We start from the raw sequence: 9269 nt of genomic DNA, 5'->3' as shown, positions 1-9269 counted from the left end.
ATTATCTTCCTACTGTTGCTCAGAGCACACGGTGAGCTAATGTTTCCTCAAGAGTAAAAGCAACACTTTATCTAGGAGACTTGTGCAAAGAACTACAGAAATAAGAGCAACAGCTCAAGAGATGGAGCAATGCAGCAACACGATGAGTTCAATATTCAGTGGACAAAACAAATGATTGAGAACGAAAAGGAAAACTGATGGATTTTAGATAAGGAAATTATAGCAAGTGCCACGCTGCTTGTATGGCAGGGAATCCTCAGACCCTCTGATGGTTCACCTACTTAATAATAAAAATCTCCACATTTATTACAATTAATTGCCTAGAATAAAATTAGATGTATTTGACTCCATTAAAACATGCTTTGGGTGAAATTTTTGCTCCATTGACATTACTGAAGCCAAGATTGTACTGGTTTTTCACATGTAGCAATTTGGGTGCAATTACGGACACATGCACACACACACATGTATTTACTATAGGACATTTATTTAAATATGTAGCTTCAGTTATGAAATGGAAGCAGTGAATGCATGTTACATGATATACTTATGGTATGAAAACAAGTAATATTCTGTAATTATTTTAAATTGAAGGAACTTTTCAGAAATGATGCCCAAGCAGGGCAGGAAATGAATCAAGATATTAAAAAACTGGATCTTAAAGGGTGTTCAATTCACAGATGTTCTTAAGGTCTATCTGGGCTCCATGATCTTCCAGCATATGTCTTGTCTTTGATGGAGGAATTAAGTGGAGTTCCTAAGAAAAATGCATATGTCTGGCTGTAAATTGTCCTCCTCAGGTACAGAATCTGAAGACCAAATAGCCTATAGAGTCCAAGTGGGAACACATAAGAGGTTTTTAGTTTAAAGTTAAAATCGGAGAAAACTGAAGTGACCACTTTTGGACCTAGAAAGGTCAGTTTGCACAGCAGCATCTTTGATGTTGCCTCTTAATGGCTGTTATGTTACTTCAGTTTCCATTAGTGTCCCCGAGTGGTTTTGAATAAGAGCTTTCCTACTCAGGAGCATTCTTAAATGTATTTTCAAATGCTCCTTTTACCCTTTTAGGAGCATTGTCAGGCTGCGTCCTCTACTTCCACTCTTGAATATGGAGTCGTCAGCCCATGCCATATTAGCACTCATCTGAACTAATAGAATCACCTTTTAGTAAGTCTCTTGGCATCTTCCCAAAATCTATTCACAGGCCACAAGTTATTCAGAGTGAACATGCCTGACGTCCTGTTGGAAATACAACTTGATCATCTCCTCTGCTTGGAGTCTTTCCATGGCTACAGCCAGCTTGTTTTATTGATTTTTTTTGAGACATGCTCATGATTTTTAAAAGCCATTTATGTCCTTCATTAAAAGTTATTTCATTCAAGTGTTGACAGAGCGATTGTTGATGATGTTGCACTATTACTGCTATCATAGCGCTGTACAAACATGGAATGACAGACAGAACCAAGCTGAAGAGCATTCAGATGCGAGTTCCTATCATGCAAAAACGTACACAGGTGCTTAATTCACATAGTGTGGGAAGTCCCATTAACTTCAGTAATATTGAAACTTCAGTAATATAGCTGGGGGCCGTATATCAAAGGGAATATTAGGGAATATTATTCATTAGGGGTGTGCGAAGCAGGCACTATTTGATTCGGATTTGACCCGAATCAGGGACAGGGATTTGATTAGTTGATTTGGATCACCGTCCCTGATTCGATTTGGCCGAATCCAAATCTGAAGATTCGATGCTGATTCAGCGATTTGGCCAGAGACACAGTTTTAAATGTTTTTCTACAGACCTCGAGGTACCAGCGCAGCTCATAATTGCTGTGATGCTAGGGCGCATGGAGCATCCCACAGGATTACAGGGGGGCCCTCCACGTGCTTGGTGGTGAACCCGGAAGTGGACCAGAAGTATTTCCAGTCCACTTCCTGGTCTGTCGGGGAGCGCACAGGGGGCCCCGCCCCAGCACAGCAGTCAGCTGTGGGTGGAGCTCAGGTGCCCCCCCAGACCCAGGAGGCACCAGTCACCGAGCTGGGGGGGGGCACTGGGGGACCCCCTGCATGCTCCCCAGCAGACTCGGAAGTGGACCCGAAGTACTTCAGGTCCACTTCCAGGTCTTCTGCCAGGCGCGCTGGGGAGCCCCCCATGCTTCTGTGGGACACTCCATGCACCCCAGCATTGCAGTGTTCACGAGCTGCCTGCTACCTAGAGGTATGTATAAAAAACATTTAAAGCTGTGTCTATATCCAAATTGCTGATTCTCTGAATCAGCATCAAATCTTCAGATTCGGATTTGGCCGAATCAAATCAAGGACAGTGATCTAAATCACTGAATGGGGTCGAATCTCCCCTGAATTGAATCAGGGACTGAAGCTTTGCACAGCCCTACTATTCATGCATTTTAAGCAAATTTTTGCAAGATTGGGGTGGTGGGGTGGGGGAGCAGGGTTTTCTCCTATATCGTGCTGAGCATTTTTGGCCCTGGCCATTGAAACACCAAGCGTGTGCTTAACATTAAGAATGTAATTAATTTCATGGACACCGGTGAACTATGGAGGCGCTTAAACGTTTTGTTGACTGGGGCTATAAAACCCATCATCATGCGATGCAGAGCACCTAAATGTTGTTTTCATTTACTTAGTTTAGCATTTGCAGAGTTCTTGTCGAGTGTTTTGCTTCTTAAGAAAACCTGGCTTCGGTAGTACATACACAACGCTTGAAACCCTTACCCTTGCCTCTTGAAAATCCCGAGGGTAGAACTGATTACACATTTCTGATTAAATAAGTTTATCAAAACTAAAATTGTATTGGGCCAACTGTGAATCTCAGGTTTCAACTAATGGAAAATCCAACTTGTTGAATTAATCCTTTTTGCCAATTTTTAATGGGAAAGTTGCATTTGAAATGCAGTTTAATGATACAAATTTAGTTAATTTATAATAATAATAAAAAAAAAGTTAAGGTCAACATCAGGCTACTTATTATTTAAATGTATTTAAATTTATTTAAATTACGTACACGAACCATCCCAACTGATCTAATCTTTTTTTAAATGATTTTAAATTCATGAAACTATTCTGTTTTGGATGTATTTTATATTTTGGACCAGAAAGAAGCAGGGCAGTGCACGTGGCAGCAGCGTGTCCTGTCCACAACTGAAGCCGGGCTGGCCAGTAGGGTGGCCATCAAAAGACAGTCCGGTTGTCTTCCATCCTCTATTGATACGAAACCGGATTCCTTTATATTCTCTATTTTTATCTTTCTATTTTTCTCTTCTTGAAGAGAAAAATAGAGGATATAAAGGCATCGGGTTTCGTTTCAACAGAGGATGGAAGACAACCAGACTGTCCTCTGTGATGGCCACCCTACTGGCCAGAGCCATGTTCTGGCTGCTGGCCAGACTCTGCTTTCCAGGATCCCCGCCCAGGATCCTGGGCCCCAGCTTCCCCTACCCCACCAGGAGCATTTTGCCCTGTGCTAAACCCATGTGCATGGGCATGTGCTGGGGCGAAAAGCAGCGGCATGAATTTGTGCCACTGCTTTTTTCCTGTGGAAACTCACGTGCCTGCTCGTGAGGATTTTGACATTTCTTAAGTTCTGAATGCCAAAAAAACACAAACAGACTAATATGAGCTCCCTTTTGTTGTACAATGTTCTTTTCTTTATTTTGGAAATAAATAAATACCAGCAAGATAAAAAAGCACTGTTTTTGGAAAAAAATCAGCAGAAGAAAATTTTGAATGGTGCACAGCTATTGCATTGATTAATGAATCAGTGGCACAATGGTGAAGTGCAGACATGTACCACTGCTGGAAAAAGGATGAATGTTCCTTTATCTTTAGCTTTGCAAAAAAAACCCCACTGCAAAAAAAATCCACTAGAGTGGATTCTTAGAAAGAATATATTATTCAACCATGAGGAAATAGGAAATAATGAATTTGCAAGACAATGAGGCTATGTGATAGAACACGGTTTATTTACTTGGGAAGTTGAAATGTTTTCTGCTTTTTCTGAGCCACGTCTGTTTTGTTTGCATAGAGTGCACATCATTATTAGAGATAGGGTGCAACTGGAAACCACATTTGACTGAAGGATTTCAATCTGAAAATTCACTTGTTGTGAACTGGCTTCAAAACTAATAGAAGGCTTTTATTTTTTTAAAGATTTGGCATGGACTTGTAAAAAGTACTGTACTTAAATGATTCAGTAACCTTAAAGGTACTGAGTCTCCTGGTGCGATGCATGCAAGGAGGCACATGGGTGAAGATTTCCCTGTTGGAGCGCAGTACTGCCATGCTGTAGGCAATTCAAACTTTTTACAAGCCCTGTAGAAAAACAAACTGAATCTCTTTTGATTCACGCTACTACATGGCTCCCATGATGTATTGCTTCCCCATACCAGTAAAGTAACACAGGGCCACATCATTGGTGTTGTAGTCTGATTAGGGATCTGGCCCTATGTGGTAGGGCATGAGAGGTGGGAGAGACCCTGGCATAAATTCAGAACTGAAATATTTTCTTTTGATTTTTTTTTTCCACTGAAAAGCTTAACTTTTCTACCAAATGCTTTGCTCTATCTTCTAAACTGTTCCAGTTGGGCATTCTAACATGGAAGGGCATTCTCAGATAGTTTGCCTTGGGTGGAAGCGGCCTTCACCAAGTCCGTGTGGCTGCTAGCTGGCCTGAAGTTCCCTCTATTAACACTTCAAGCCTTCTTGCAGACTAGGCAGACAAGGTTCTTTGGTTAAAAGTGATATCTTTTATTAGACCAACTAAACAGTTGGAAAAATTGTTTTTTGCAAGCTTTCAGGTACAAAAACCCCTTCTTCAGGCATAGGAAGAGTCTGCTGGTTGTGTGTGAGCTCTCCTGGGTGGAATAGAAGCCAATATGCAAAGTGAGGTCTGTGAAAAGGCAGTGAGGATCAGAGGGGATAGGAGACAGTAGGTGTGAGACATTGACCTGGTGACAGAATGCAGCTGGCAAATTGTAGAGCGGTTACCTGGGGTTATTGGATGGCAGGCAGGTTATAATGTGCCATAAATCCAATGTCTGTCTTTAGTCCATGATTTTTTTTTTATCCAGTAGATTTAGAAAGTGAAGTTCATAGACTCGTCTGTAAAAGGTGTTTTGTAAATTCCCTTTGAGGATTAGAACTGAGAGATTGGAGAGAGAGTGGTTGTCTTGTGAGAAACGTGCGCCCACAGGGAATTGGGTATTTTTGTCTGTGATAGATTGTCAGTGTTCTGGTGTGCGGTTGTTGTTTGATTTCTCCTAAGAATTTTCTATCTGTGCATTCAGTGCACGCGGTGAGATATGTAACATTTCTGGAGGTGCAGGTGTCAGATCCAGGAATGGTGATGGCTGTTTTGGGGTGTAGTTACTGTGGGAGTGGTGGAGATGTGTTCACCAGTTTTACATTTCTTGTCCCAGCATGGTCTGGATCTATTTGGTGTGCTTTGGGCCATAGGAAGTTTGCTTCTGGTGATGAGCAGGGATCCTGGTTTTCTTGGTTTAAAAACTGCAAATTCAAAACTGCAAATTCTCTGAATTAAAAAAAACCCAACAATTTAGATTAAAAAAAAAATCTTAAGTTCTCTGATTTAAAAACTCCCAAATCCATCATTCCCTACCCATGGCTCCCCAGCCCTGCCAGAGGGGACCCCCAGCTGCCGGGGCTACAGGGCCAGGGACCAAGATCCCCCTGCCCCCTGCCCATAGGAGGCAGCGGTTGCAGCAGCATATCGCAGTGGGAAGCCTGGCTTGCCCTCCCCTGCAGGTGGCACAGCCAGAGCAGAGTCTGTGGGGGAGTGTGTGCAGGCTGCCCACCATAGGCTCAGGCTCCCTGCCCTGCTACCCTCCCCCCAGGACCTCCGAAGCCCAGTGGCAGGGACCCGGAGTGGCAGGGCAGAGCGAGGCTGGGCAGGGATGCCTGGTGTTGCCTCCATGGTGGGGTGCACCCTGCCCACCTGGCAGCAGTGGGGGCAGCAGCATGGACTTGTGCCTTCCACTGCTGCTGGGTGGGCAGGGGATACCTCACTGTGGTGGCACTTGGCTTGTGGCAGTGGCAAAGAGCTTCCCCACCCAGCCCCACTCTGCCCTGCCACAACAGGTCCCACCCAGGGTTGCGGAGGCCCCAGGGGAGGGCAGCAAGGTGGAGAGCCCTGAGCCTGCAGTGGGCAGCCTGCACCTGTCCCCACCCCATGCAAAAATCTAGGGGACATATGCCCCCTGTGCGCTTCCCGGGAGTACACGCAGTGGTGAGGAGCCAGCCCTCCCCACACCCTAACAAGCCACCTGCAGCTCTGTCCTGCTCCCTGCCCGGGCCTTGTGGCTGCACATTTTGGGCACCAAGCATTGTCTGGGCTGGGCAGCAGCCCCAGCCCTGCCCTTCCTCCATCACTCACTGTGGGAGCCTCAGTTCCCCCCACCCCTCTCCAACTTACCTGTGGGAGCTGTCTCCAAAGTGCATGGTAGCCATGTGTATGCATGCACATGCACAGGGTATCCCTCCTGCATAATAATTCTCATGCAGTTTATCAGGAGAAAAATCTAGGTTTTTCTCCTTAAATGAGAAAATCCACATTTTACCATGCTTTTCCATAGCAAACAGAAAACCTGGATCCCTGGTGAGGTTCGGTGCTTGTTTGAAGGCTAGGATGGGTGGTTCTGGGAAGATCTTCATAAGAATTGGGTCATCTGCTAGCATGGGTTGCATTTATTTGAGGATTTTCTGTATAGGTTCCAGGTATGTCATAACTAATGGTGTACGGTTCATGGGGATTTTCTTTTTGTACTGCCGCAGTTCTTCATGTGGTAGCTGGGTGGCGCTTTCAAAAGGACAATCTGTTTTTCTGGAGGAGTGAAAGCCCTTTACAGATCTGCAAGGTGGCAATCACTGGTGTTTTCCTTGGTGCAGATTTGGTGGTATGGGAGGGCTTGGCTATATTAATATACAGCCAAGCCCTCCAATACCACTGAATTTGCACCAAGGAAAACACTAGTGATTTTGCACCAAGGAGAACAGCTGAGAGTTCTTGGTGGGATTGCTGGTTCTGTGCAGATATGCATGTTGGTCCATGGGTTTCTTGTATATGGTGGTTTGTATTTTACCATTCTGAATACTTCTTTTAGACTAAGGTCTAGGTGGTTTTCTCTGCCTCCTGTGAGCGGATCCTATGCCCTGTGTTTGGCTGATAAAAGCTGTCTTAATGTAGGGCTTAATTCAGCCCTTAGGAGCAGGGGAGGGCAAATGAAATATTGTGATAGTTTCCAAAAGGGAACTGGGTAAGGATCTAAACAAGGCCAGTATGACTGTAATAATTATTTTGGTTAATCTCACTTACTTCCAGATGCAGACTGACTGATGCAGGAAAGACTGACTCCTGGAGGGAGATAAGCATTCTCCAAGCAAAAGGCAGGATACTTGCACCTGATAGACAAGCTAGTACTACTTACCTAGTATGGCATATCTTCCCTCCCCAAGCAGTGAAAGCTCAATTTAATAGCCAAGTCTACAGGCCAGATCCTCCGCTGTGTTAAATGAGCACAACTGGAATGAAGTACATGGGAATTCACTCATTTACACCACCTGTTGAGCTGGGCCAGGGTTCAGCTGTTCTAATCCGGCAGCATCCAAGATCCCCTGACTGCCCTTGCTGAGGAAACAAAGACAAAAGATTTGGACTCAACAAGAAGCACTAAAGCATTGCAAAGATCTTCTTCCATCTCATTTTATCAAGAGAGTGCTCCAGAGAGGCTGTAAGTGAAGTGTTTTCTTGTGTTTGACTTTTAGCTGAAGGAAAACTTGTAGATGGGGCAGAGGAGGAGGTTAGCAGGGGAGGCTAACCAACTTTCTGGTGATTATTTTTAAAAATCGTGTCAATGTGTCAGTGCTCAGAGGCTTGGTTATTTTAGGGAAGTGATGTCTTTAATTCTTGCTCTCTCACATGTGGTGTTGCCATTAGAATGGCAAATCAACAATCCTTGCTGAAGGTCTTGAGCCCTGCTTGCTTTGAAAAAAAAAAAAGTATATGATCAAAATTAAATCTTCTTGAGAAGCTGCATTCAGGCACTGGTTTTACATCACTTGGGTCTAATTTCTCTGGGTACTTGAGAAAGCTCTACTGATATAAGCATGGATATATGTGCTGCCTTCTGCAGTGGTGAATTTTACTATTAATAATTCTTACGCAGTTTCTCATAGCTATGAGAGTCAATTTTGTACCCTTAAAACATACCAAGGATGAGTATCATCTGCTCAACAGGCCTGCAGACTTGTGAGTATGAATGTAGTCGCTTCTTTATATTTGGATTTAAGAATGTGCTAAGGAAGGAAATGGTATTGGTGGCAAGTAATTTAGTATGCAATTAAACGTGTAACTTCACTATTTGTCTTGGAGTTAACTATGCTAATGGGTGCAGGGTGGAAGGAACGCAAAATGCATTTGTTTGGTTACGTTTGTCAATTTTTCTTTAAAATGTTGAATAGAATGAGAACAGTCCCTAAACTGCTGGGACATTATTTAAATCTATTTGAAAGCCTCATGCTAATACTTAAATTGCTTCCTATTTTAATTGAAATATTTACTTCTGGGAAGGTGGGAGATGCAGGCGCTGCTTGCAAACCTGTGTGGCTCAGACACAAGTACTCTTAGTGATAAACACAGACTTGAAGGTAAAATAAATGTGTAGAAGCAGTTCCTCTGGAGGATTGGCGTTGAGAAAATAGTGAATTAAAATGTTTCTTAGTTATGCGTTAGAAAATTAGCGAGGCCTTGCATTAATTGAAATTCAGTTCTTTATGTATATTGGTTCTTCCTTATCCTTCAGGGATTTGCAGCAGAGAGAGAGAGACACGCACAGCAACAGATTAATCCAAATGTTGGCAACGACAGAGATAAATTGAGGGTTTAAAGCCTACATTGAGATAAATTACCATTAAAAACCTTCTCGCCCTTCTTCCTGGATTTTTTTTTTTATAGGAGTAGGAATTTTATAAAGCAATATCGGTCATTGCTTGTGGACTAAGTTACAACAGTGGGGAGGTTAAGTGAAAGCAAGTGCTGACCTGAAGCTTGAGGGGCAGCTTCTGTGCCACCTGTGAGATGCTTAAGTGTGAATCTGATCCACTCTGCTCAAGTCCCTGAAAAAGAGTTAAGGAAAAACCATGAGGGTGTCCCCTCCTCACTGCCCTTTTGTAAGTCATCCTAGCCAAAAGGCTGAGACAGTGTATTACAAAAGTAGATGCAGTCTCTGGTGCCA

General features: G+C 43.5%; 1 long non-coding RNA gene across 1 annotated transcript; it reads left to right on the top strand.

The window, feature by feature from the left end:
- Nucleotides 1-7616: 7616 nt before the first annotated feature.
- Nucleotides 7617-8899, top strand: LOC106722536. Its single transcript, XR_001358546.2, has 3 exons — nucleotides 7617-7766; nucleotides 8202-8284; nucleotides 8838-8899. It is a non-coding gene; the product is annotated as an uncharacterized LOC106722536 (long non-coding RNA).
- Nucleotides 8900-9269: the final 370 nt, after the last annotated feature.

The sequence above is a fragment of the Alligator sinensis genome, unplaced genomic scaffold (assembly GCF_000455745.1).
Source record: "Alligator sinensis unplaced genomic scaffold, ASM45574v1 scaffold118_1, whole genome shotgun sequence".
Classification (NCBI taxonomy): domain Eukaryota; kingdom Metazoa; phylum Chordata; order Crocodylia; family Alligatoridae; genus Alligator; species Alligator sinensis.
Note: the sequence above shows the minus strand (reverse complement) of the source record. Positions and strands in the feature narration are given on the sequence as shown.